This window comes from Triticum urartu, chromosome 6A (genome assembly GCF_056163025.1).
Source record: "Triticum urartu cultivar PI428250 chromosome 6A, HENAU_Tu73, whole genome shotgun sequence".
Lineage (NCBI taxonomy): Eukaryota > Viridiplantae > Streptophyta > Magnoliopsida > Poales > Poaceae > Triticum > Triticum urartu.
Genome location: NC_141878.1, coordinates 391,878,996 through 391,891,336, shown reverse-complemented (window position 1 = coordinate 391,891,336; position 12,341 = coordinate 391,878,996).

Below are 12,341 nucleotides of genomic sequence, written 5' to 3'. Positions count from 1 at the left end.
CTGCTTAGTCCCAGCCGTCGCACGCCCGCTCCCTGCTCGCTGCTCGCGCCTGATCCTAGTGCCGCCTCCCGCTGCTTCTTCTACGACTGCCGCTGCCTGCGGTTTTCCTGGCACCGCATGGCCCGTGCCTCTGCCGACCACCGTCGTCCGCCCGCTGACCCGTCGCTCCTTGCCGAGGCCACCACGGCTGGAGCTCCACCCTTGGCCGCCGCTGCCGCTGATTGTTCTGCTGCTTCCTACTAGTTGCTGTTGCGAGCCTCGCCTTGCACCGCCCGCCTTGGCTGCCTCGCTACGTCGCCGGTGCCTGGCCACACCGGGGCCGCTCCGGGGACGCCACTCCCTGCCACTGGCCTCGCCCCACATCCTCTTTCAGCCGCCCCCTACGCCGCTTACCGCAGGCACTCCTCGTGCCACTCGCCTACGCCGGCCGGCGGCCTCGCCGGAAGCCACGCCCGAGCCGCCCCTGGTGTCGTGCATGCCCAGGGCCAGGCGTTCCGGCGCCCGCACGTGCGCCACTGGGGCGGAGCCCCGATTAGCTCCGCTGCCGCAGCCCCGATAGCCCGCCCCATCGAGGCCCCCTAGGTCATTGACGTTGGGGCCCCACGTCCCCTTTTTCTTTTAAAAAAGATAAAATAAAAATAAATAATAAAATAATTAATTAATTATATAATTAATTAGGGATTTAATAAATTAACTTAATTAACCTTGTTATTTAAACCTAATTATCTGTTTAGCTAACTGTAGCGACCTGACCCGAATGGATCACGTCTACTGTGCTACGGTGTCATCCCTGGATCAGTAATGCTGACACCACACAGTACATCGAGGTTTTATAGCAGAGTTGCAATCACACACTTATTACATCGATGGCTCAAAAAAAAACTTATTACAATAAATATGACTTAAGGCCATATTTTAAAGATAACAGCGGAAGACTCGGAAGATAAATGGGTCCATCAACTCCAGCGGCATCACTGAGTATAGAACCACGACCTAAACGCACCTCAATCGTCGTCTGAAAAGTCTGCAACATTAACGTTGCAGCCCGAAAACGGGTCAGCACATGGAATATGCTGGCAAAGTAACACATAGAGAGTAATGGAATGAAACAGCTATACTACATGCATATATGGCTGGTGGAAAGCTCTATGGTTATAGTTTTGCGTAAAGCCAATTTTTCCCTACTGCAAAGGAATAAATTTATTTAACTATCATGGTGGTTGTGAAACATTGAGAATGGTTGACAGCATTCTCAATCCCAATTAAAAGTAATTAAAACCCAATAACATTAATTAGAAGTAACATGTTGAGATTCACAATGATATTCAAGTACTAGATACTCAAGTTGTCCATAACCGGGGACACGGCTAATCATGATTAGTTTGTTACTCTGCAGAGGTTTGCGCACTTTTCCCCACATGACTCGATCGCCTCCGTTTGGTTTCTCGCACTACATGGTGTTTGAGAAGACGGATGACCGAGACATAGTCTTTCAGAAGCACTAACACCTTACATGTGGGGTAGACCGGTACACCTACATCCCCTACATCTGCTAGTCCACCCCGTAAGAGTTCGCACAACTTAGTCAACTATGCTAGAGCCCATAATGGCATGTGGCTGCACACGGAAGTTTCTAGCATGAAAGATCTTATGATCCCTTTGAGCCTGGGTGGCGGTCCGAAAAAAAACAGGCAAGTCCTGATAGACATCAGGTGCCTCAATCCACCCAGATGTGTGTTTAAGTTGCCACCTTAAATAAACCATTAAAATTATCATCTCACATCTGTCATGGATATCACTCACCCAATCCACGTCTACTAGCATAGCATGGCATAATAAGCAAACGTAGAAGTAACTCCCAAAGGTTTCATAATAATACAGGTAATAGGTACTACCTCATCTACTTCCCATCCCACAATTTAATTAGATCCTAATCATGCAATGTGTGAGGATTGATCTAATGCAATAAAACATGGGTTGTAGAAAAGGTATGATCAAAGTGTTACTTGCCTTGCTGATGATCCGCGAGTCCTAGGGTTTCGAAGTAACAAGCGGCGCAATCCGGGTAATCTATCGCAGACAAACAACAAGCATACAATAAGTACTCATCTAATGCACAGGTAAAACTCGAACAAGAGATCGAACCAGGTAGTTCAACTTAAGAACTCCGGTTGCAAGAAAGAACGAAAAACAAACGGCGGAAGAAAACAACTCGGTTCTAGCAAGTTGAAACTAGGTCAAAATTTTACTGTAACAAAAGCTTGTTCAAGTTGATTAGACGGAACGGCGGTTTCGAGATGAAACTCCAGGCGCTTGAATCACCTGATTCCGATAAACGAGCGGAAAAATAGACTAGGAAGAAGATCGGATCTGAGATCGCGATCGCGGAATAAATCCGACGAAAAGAAAAAGAAGAACGGTTAAACGAACGGACGTTCGTTAACCTAGAAGAATCCAGTGATCACGTTCGTTAGGACGAACGGTCCGGCGAACGGTCCAAAGGCAACTAAATCGGAGAAGAAAACGAATCCGATCTAGGGTTTCGGAGAAGAAAAACCGATCGAAAAACTGATCTAGAAAACCGGAACGGTTTAGAGAAGAAAAGAATCGGAACGATTAGAAGAGAACGATCCGAGGAAAAGAATAGATGTAGCGTGGGGCTACCTTGGAGAGGTCTCCGGTGAGGGGCTCCGGCGGCGTCGGCGTAGGGCGGCGGCGTGGGCAAGGTGCGGCGGCGGCGCGGGGTGTGGGGTGGCGGCGCGGGTGAGGCGGCGCGGCGGCGGTGACGCAGGGCGCGGTGTGATGCGGCACGGCGGCAGCGAGGTGTGGGGTGGCGGCGCGGGTGAGGCGGCGCGGCGGCGGTGACGCAGGGCGCAGTGTGATGCGGCGCGGCGGCGGTGCAAGGCGCAGTGTGGACGAGAGCTTTGATTTGATGTGTTTAGAGGGGGGGGTGCTTGGGTATTTATATTGGGGAGGGGAGGGGTTTACTTGGGGTAGAGGACAAGGAATTATAATAGGAGTAGGAAAGATCTAGAAAATAAACGGAGTAGGACTAAAGAAAACGAAATAAGAAAAAGGGGACAAGGGGCGCCCTAGAATCCTAAAAGGATTCGGTCCTAGCAAGAGGCGGCGGCGGCCGACCGGCTCCTGGCTCGGCGCCTGGCGCCTAGGAGCGCAGCGGCCTGGGGCGCGGTGGCCTTTGGCCCGGCTGGGCCTTGGCATGGCCGGCCTTGGTCCAGTTTTTTTTTTCATAAACGGTTCAGCGCGCAGAAAAAAAAACAAAAAGGGATCTAAACGAACTCCGAAAAATCTAAAGTAAATTTTCCCCGACTCCTAAAAATGAGCCGAACAAAATGAACTTTTCTCCGGACCTAAAATGCAATTTTTGAAAACGCGCATTTTTCCCTATCCAAATAAAATGCAAATAAACACCGGAAAGCAAAATTGATCTATTTATTATATCTTCATTTTTCCTAAATTTGGGAAAGTCATATTATTCCCTCTCTCATATAATTGGATATCGGAAAATTTATTGAAGATAAAATAAATAAATCAAATGATCCTATTTTTCAAAATTCGAGAAAACTCTCAAATATGAAAATAACGAAATCTCCAACTCTCTCCGAGGGTCCCTGAGTTGCGTGAAATTTCTAGGATCAACCAAAATGCAAGAAAATATGATATGCATATGATCTAGTGTATAACATTCCAAATTGAAAATTTGGGATGTTACAAACCTACCCCCCTTAAGATGAATCTCGCCCTCGAGATTCGGGTTGGCTAGAAAATAGGTGAGGGTGGTCTTTGAGCAAATATTCTTCTCTCTCCCAGGTGGCTTCATCCTCTGAGTGGTGGTTGCACTGAACTTTGCAAAACTTGATAACCTTGCTGCGAGTAACTCTACTGGCAACATCGAGAATCTTGACTGGCTTCTCCTCATATGTTAGGTCATCCTTCAACTGAATCGCTTCGAGTGGCACGGTATCTCTTAGCGGTACCTCCGCCATCTCGGCGTGACATCTCTTCAGCTGAGAAACATGGAATACATCATGAACTCCTGACAGTCCTTCTGGTAATTCCAACTTATACGCAACTTCTCCCATACGTTTCACGATCTTAAACGGTCCAACGAAACGCGGTGCTAACTTTCCCTTAACTCCAAAGCGCTTAACTCCTCGAAGTGGGGATACTCGAAGGTAAACTCTGTCTCCGGTTTCGTAAACTGTCTCCTTGCGTTTAGAATCTGCATAGCTCTTCTGCCTGGACTGGGCTACCTTGAGCCTATCACGAATCAACTTAACCTTCCGTTCGGACTCCTTAATCAAATCTGGTCCAAAGAATTGACGGTCTCCAACTTCGTTACCGTTGTCATGGAACGAAACTGTTATCTGATACGATACTCCTCAGAACTCCATGCAAACAAATGATTCTAGTCATGTATATCTTTGCCAACTTAGCACTGGTGTAAGTGGTCTTAACTGGAATGAAATGTGCTACCTTCGTCAAACGATCAACTAATACCCATACCGAGTCATATCCGGCTTTTGTCCTGGGTAGCCCTGTGATAAAATCCATGCCTATCTTATCCCACTTCCATTCGGGTATCGGCAGTGGTTGTAACAATCCTGCTGGCTTTTGATGTTCTGCTTTTACTCTCTGACATACGTCACAAACTGCTACATATGATGCAATATCCTTCTTCATTCCGGTCCACCAGAATGTTTCCTTCAAATCCAAATACATCTTGGTATTCCCTGGGTGAATCGAATATGGTGAATTATGTGCCTCTTGCAAAATCAACTTCCTGATCTCCGGGTCATTGGGCACATAAACACGGTCCTCAAACCATAGGGTATCGTGCTCATCCTCACGAAATCCCTTTGCTTTTCCTTTGCTAAGTTTCTCCTTTATAGCAGCAATCTCCTTGTCAGATTTCTGATCTTCTCTGATCTTATCCATCAATGTTGATTGAATCTCCAATGCTGCTACATAGCCTCTCGGAACTATTTCCAAACATAGCTCACGAAGGTTTTCTGCTAATTCCTTTGGTATTTTCCCCGTCACTAGGGTATTGACATGGCTCTTACGGCTCAATGCGTCAGCTACTACATTAGCCTTTCCGGGATGGTAATGCAATCTCATGTCATAATCCTTGATGAGCTCCAACCATCTCCTTTGTCGGAGGTTCAACTCCTTCTGCGTGAAAATGTACTTCAAACTCTTGTGATCCGTGTACACCTCACAATGATTTCCAATGAGGAAATGTCTCCACGTTTTCAACGCATGCACTACGGCTGCTAACTCCAAATCATGCGTGGCATAATTCAACTCATGAGGCTTCAGTTGTCGTGATGCATACGAAACAACTCTCCCTTCCTGCATAAGCACTGCTCCAAGTCCTCGACGTGAAGCGTCGCAATACACCTCATAATCCTTGGTCTGATCTGGCAAAATCAATACCGGTGAGGTAACCAAACGTTTCTTCAACTCCTGGAAACTAGCCTCACACTCCTCAGTCCATTTGAACTTAGTTTCCTTCTTCAACAACTCCGTCATAGGCTTCGCAATTTTTGAGAAATTCTCAATAAATCTCCGGTAGTATCCTGCGAGTCCAAGAAAACTCCGGATCTCTCCAACTGTTTTTGGTGCTTCCCACTCGGTTACGGTTTCCACTTTAGCGGGATCTACTGCTATACCTTCTCCGGATATAACATGTCCGAGGAATCCAACTTCCTTCAACCAAAACTCACATTTGCTAAATTTGGCATATAACTGATGTTCCCTTAGTTTCTCCAAAACCAAACGCAAATGTTCCTTATGCTCCTCTTCATTCTTTGAATAAACCAAAATGTCATCAATGAACACTACGACGAACTTATCCAAAAACTCCATAAACACTTTGTTCATCAGGTTCATAAAATAGGCAGGTGCGTTAGTCAATCCAAATGACATGACGGTATACTCATACAGTCCATATCTTGTGGTGAATGCTGTCTTAGGTATGTCCTGCTCTCGAATCTTCAACTGATGGTACCCTGATCGCAAATCGATCTTGGAAAACACTTTAGCTCCTTGTAATCGATCAAACAGATCATTAATCATTGGCAGTGGGTACTTGTTCTTGATGGTTACTTCATTCAATCCCCGATAATCTACAACCATCCTTAATGATCCATCCTTCTTTTCCACTAGAAGTACGGGTGATCCCCAAGGTGAAGAACTTGGGCGAATGTAACCTTTATCCAATAACTCCTTAATCTGATTCTTAATTTCCACCAAATCCTTTGCTGGCATCCGGTACGGTCGCTTCGATATTGGGCCTGTACCTGGAAATAACTCAATCAAAAACTCAATGTCTCGATCCGGTGGCATGCCTGGTAATTCCTCAGGAAATACATCAGGAAAATCCTTTACCACTGGTACTTCCTCCTGCACAACTCCTGATAAGCAATTCACTTGTGTCCTATTTGGCACATGCCGGGATACATACTTGATCCTTCTTCCTTCTAGTGTGGTAAGCAAAATTGTCTTACTGGCGCAATCGATGTTTCCTCCATACATCGACAGCCAATCCATACCAAGAATCACATCCAGACCTTGGGATTCCAGAATAATTAAATCCGTTGGGAATACATGCCTTCCTATACTCAATGGTACTTGAAAACATCCTTGTCTAGCCATGTATTCTGCTCCTGGCGAGCTTACTAGCATAGGTGTTTTAAGAATCCTAGTGGGCAGGCTATAATTCTCCACAAATCCCCTTGATATATATGAATGTGATGCACCAGTATCAAAAAGAACGAGTGCAGTAAATGACTTAACCAAAAACTTACCGATTACTGCATCGGGCTGATCTTCAATCTCCTCCACATTAACGTGGTTCACCTGTCCCCTATTGAAAGGGTTCGACTTCTTCCCAGAGCTTCCATTGCCATTTCCATTCTGGCCTTCGGGACATTCATTGGCATAATGTCCGGTCTTTGAACACTTGAAACAGGTGACTTGACTCAGGTCTCTCTTGGTTGGGGTCGATGGGGTGGTCCGGTTCTGGCCGTTGCTTCCTCCATTCCCATTACCATTCTTGTGGCCATTATGGTTGTGCGAGCTACCTCCTCCATGGGTGTGCTGAAACTTAAATCCTGGTTTAGGGGTAAAACGGGGCTTCTGCTGGGCTCCAGAGTTATACTTCCCCTGTCCATACTTCCTCTTACGGTTCTCAATCTGTTGTTGCTTCCCTTCAATCATGATGGCACGATCTACCAACTCCTGGTAGTTGTTGAAACTTGCTACCATCAACTGCATGCTTAGTTCATCATTCAATCCTTCCAGAAACTTCTCCTGCTTGGCTGCATCCGTAGCAACGTCATCTGGGGCATAACGGGCTAGCTTACTAAACTCTTCCACATACTGGCCAACAGTCCTTCCTCCTTGGCGTAAGTTGCGAAACTCACGCTTCTTTATGGCCATAGCTCCTGCTAAAACATGGGTAGTGCGGAAAGCTTGCTGAAACTGATCCCATGTGACAGTGTCAACTGGGTAAGTGGCTGTGAAATTCTCCCACCATGCTGCCGCGGGTCCGTCAAGCTGGTGTGCGGCAAACTTCACTTTCTCACCATCCGTGCATCCTGCAGTGGTCAACTCCCTTCCTATCTTGCGGAGCCAATCGTCTGCTACTATTGGCTCGGTGCTACTGGAAAACACCGGCGGATTCAGCCTAAGGAAACGGGCTAAGTGGTCAACATGTGGTGGTGGTGGGTTGTTGTTGTTGTTCTGCTGATTCTGAACTAACATCTGCATCAATTGATTCTGCTGCTGGATCAACTGAGTGAGCTCTGGTGGAAATTCATTGTCACGTCTCGGAGGCATCTGAGGGTTTAGAAAAGACGAGAATTAAGAATAGAGGGGGTCTAAAGGGAAAACACTACCCATATGCACATGAGGCAAAAGCACACAATTCACTTCAATCAATCAAACAAGGGCTTACAAACGGTCTAACTATCGCAAAAGTGCTCGACTATAATGTGTTTACATGGGGGAATACTATTACTATCTGGTGGTCATCTAGAAATTTGAACCGGTGGAAGACTCCATGATATCTGCTCCAGCTTCGTCTTCAAAGTCGGGTTCACTTGGATCCGAATCGGTGTCGTCGATGATGATGTAGTTGTCTGGACATGCGACGTACTTGTCGTCCTCCTGGGATGCTAACTTGCTCTTGAGTTCTTCAATCTCCTGCTTAAGATCGCAATTGTGCCTTGCTAGAGCTACGATCTCGTCCATGTAATCCTTGCGTGTAGACTTTAGTTCTCCTTCTAGCTCGATGATCCTTGCCTTCGCATTCTTCAACTCTACCATATCGTTGCACATCTGGTTCTCGTGGCGTCGAATGTGCTGGTTTAACTCCTGGATGAAAGATGCAATGGATCTATCTTTCTTGGTCCTGACTAACTCCCATTGTTCATCACGGCGTCCGCAAATCTGGTAGATAGTATCCTTGAGGTCTTCTTGATAAACTTCTCCAATGCGTCCTATGGTGATATGAGCTGCCATGCTCCTTCCTAGACTCCAGGTTGGTGCATTGAAAACACTATCTATGGGTTTCGTGATTGGCGCGAATGTTCTTCCCGGAACGTGAGCTTGAATCTTCCAGTGCTCCTCTTCAGGCAGAGTGGCGTTGAAGGTTCCCGTGAAGCTTGGTAATCCAATGTTCAGGTACTTGGTGACTTCCTTCAGGGGAAATCCAATGGTGTGCCTTCATCTGGTTGAGCGTACTTAATCTTCGCGTGTGTCATCCTAAAAGAGTAGAAAAGATGAGGAGTTAGAAAATGAGAAGAGAAGGGTGATCTATGGCTTTAACTTAGTGGTCGTGTCCTACAGTCAGCGTGTGCTCTGATACCATCTCTGTAGCGACCTGACCCGAATGGATCACGTCTACTGTGCTACGGTGTCATCCCTGGATCAGTAATGCTGACACCACACAGTACATCGAGGTTTTATAGCAGAGTTGCAATCACACACTTATTACATCGATGGCTCAAAAAAAAAACTTATTACAATAAATATGACTTAAGGCCATATTTTAAAGATAACAGCGGAAGACTCGGAAGATAAATGGGTCCATCAACTCCAGCGGCATCACTGAGTATAGAACCACGACCTAAACGCACCTCAATCGTCGTCTGAAAAGTCTGCAACATTAACGTTGCAGCCCGAAAACGGGTCAGCACATGGAATATGCTGGCAAAGTAACACATAGAGAGTAATGGAATGAAACAGCTATACTACATGCATATATGGCTGGTGGAAAGCTCTATGGTTACAGTTTTGCGTAAAGCCAATTTTTCCCTACTGCAAAGGAATAAATTTATTTAACTATCATGGTGGTTGTGAAACATTGAGAATGGTTGACAGCATTCTCAATCCCAATTAAAAGTAATTAAAACCCAATAACATTAATTAGAAGTAACATGTTGAGATTCACAATGATATTCAAGTACTAGATACTCAAGTTGTCCATAATCGGGGACACGGCTAATCATGATTAGTTTGTTACTCTGCAGAGGTTTGCGCACTTTTCCCCACATGACTCGATCGCCTCCGTTTGGTTTCTCGCACTACATGGTGTTTGAGAAGACGGATGACCGAGACATAGTCTTTCAGAAGCACTAACACCTTACATGTGGGGTAGACCGGTACACCTACATCCCCTACATCTGCTAGTCCACCCCGTAAGAGTTCGCACAACTTAGTCAACTATGCTAGAGCCCATAATGGCATGTGGCCGCACACGGAAGTTTCTAGCATGAAAGATCTTATGATCCCTTTGAGCCTGGGTGGCGGTCCGAAAAAAAACAGGCAAGTCCTGATAGACATCAGGTGCCTCAATCCACCCAGATGTGTGTTTAAGTTGCCACCTTAAATAAACCATTAAAATTATCATCTCACATCTGTCATGGATATCACTCACCCAATCCACGTCTACTAGCATAGCATGGCATAATAAGCAAACATAGAAGTAACTCCCAAAGGTTTCATAATAATACAGGTAATAGGTACTACCTCATCTACTTCCCATCCCACAATTTAATTAGATCCTAATCATGCAATGTGTGAGGATTGATCTAATGCAATAAAACATGGGTTGTAGAAAAGGTATGATCAAAGTGTTACTTGCCTTGCTGATGATCCGCGAGTCCTAGGGTTTCGAAGTAACAAGCGGCGCAATCCGGGTAATCTATCGCAGACAAACAACAAGCATACAATAAGTACTCATCTAATGCACAGGTAAAACTCGAACAAGAGATCGAACCAGGTAGTTCAACTTAAGAACTCCGGTTGCAAGAAAGAACGAAAAACAAACGGCGGAAGAAAACAACTCGGTTCTAGCAAGTTGAAACTAGGTCAAAATTTTACTGTAACAAAAGCTTGTTCAAGTTGATTAGACGGAACGGCGGTTTCGAGATGAAACTCCAGGCGCTTGAATCACCTGATTCCGATAAACGAGCGGAAAAATAGACTAGGAAGAAGATCGGATCTGAGATCGCGATCGCGGAATAAATCCGACGAAAAGAAAAAGAAGAACGGTTAAACGAACGGACGTTCGTTAACCTAGAAGAATCCGGTGATCACGTTTGTTAGGACGAACGGTCCGGCGAACGGTCCAAAGGCAACTAAATCGGAGAAGAAAACGAATCCGATCTAGGGTTTCGGAGAAGAAAAACCGATCGAAAAACTGATCTAGAAAACCGGAACGGTTTAGAGAAGAAAAGAATCGGAACGATTAGAAGAGAACGATCCGAGGAAAAGAATAGATGTAGCGTGGGGCTACCTTGGCGAGGTCTCCGGTGAGGGGCTCCGGCGGCGTCGGCGTAGGGCGGCGGCGTGGGCAAGGTGCGGCGGCGGCGCGGGGTGTGGGGTGGCGGCGCGGGTGAGGCGGCGCGGCGGCGGTGACGCAGGGCGCGGTGTGATGCGGCGCGGCGGCGGCGAGGTGTGGGGTGGCGGCGCGGGTGAGGCGGCGCGGCGGCGGTGACGCAGGGCGCAGTGTGATGCGGCGTGGCGGCGGTGCAAGGCGCGGTGTGGAGGAGAGCTTTGATTTGATGTGTTTAGAGGGGGGGGTGGTTGGGTATTTATATTGGGGAGGGGAGGGGTTTACTTGGGGTAGAGGACAAGGAATTAGAATAGGAGTAGGAAAGATCTAGAAAATAAACGGAGTAGGACTAAAGAAAACGAAATAAGGAAAAGGGGACAAGGGGCGCCCTAGAATCCTAAAAGGATTCGGTCCTAGCAAGAGGCGGCGGCGGCCGACCGGCTCCTGGCTCGGCGCCTGGCGCCTAGGAGCGCAGCGGCCTGGGGCGCGGTGGCCTTTGGCCCGGCTGGGCCTTGGCCTGGCCGGCCTTGGTCCAGTTTTTTTTTATAAACGGTTCAGCGCGCAGAAAAAAAAACAAAAAGGGATCTAAACGAACTCCGAAAAATCTAAAGTAAATTTTCCCCGACTCCTAAAAATGAGCCGAACAAAATGAACTTTTCTCCGGACATAAAATGCAATTTTTGAAAACGCGCATTTTTCCCTATCCAAATAAAATGCAAATAAACACCGGAAAGCAAAATTGATCTATTTATTATATCTTCATTTTTCCTAAATTTGGGAAAGTCATATTATTCCCTCTCTCATATAATTGGATATCGGAAAATTTATTGAAGATAAAATAAATAAATCAAATGATCCTATTTTTCAAAATTCGAGAAAACTCTCAAATATGAAAATAACGAAATCTCCAACTCTCTCCGAGGGTCCTTGAGTTGCGTGAAATTTCTAGGATCAACCAAAATGCAAGAAAATATGATATGCATATGATCTAGTGTATAAAATTCCAAATTGAAAATTTGGGATGTTACACTAACATGTGGCAATGACATGTCGGTCCCACACGCACTATTCAGACCTTTGACCAGTCAACACTTGACTTGGTCAACCGGGTCCCCTGGCCCACATGTCAGCCTCTGTGTACATTCTGTGTACACAGGGCTGGGTACCCATAGCATTTTATCCATTGGTTTTGAATTAATAATAATTTCAGAAAATGAATAAAACTTTAAAAATCATATAAAATAAACCATAGCTCGGATGGAAAAACTTTGTCCATGAAAGTTGCTCAGAACGACGAGATGAATCCGAGTACGCGATCCGTTTGTCAGCCACACGTCCCTAGCATGGCGAATGTGCAACATTTCACCTCCGTCTCATCTGCCCGAAAATGTAAAACACCGAGAATACTTTCTCGAATGTCCCCCCCTTCGCAAGTAGCACCTACTACTGCGTTAGGCCACCTCTAGCACCGCGT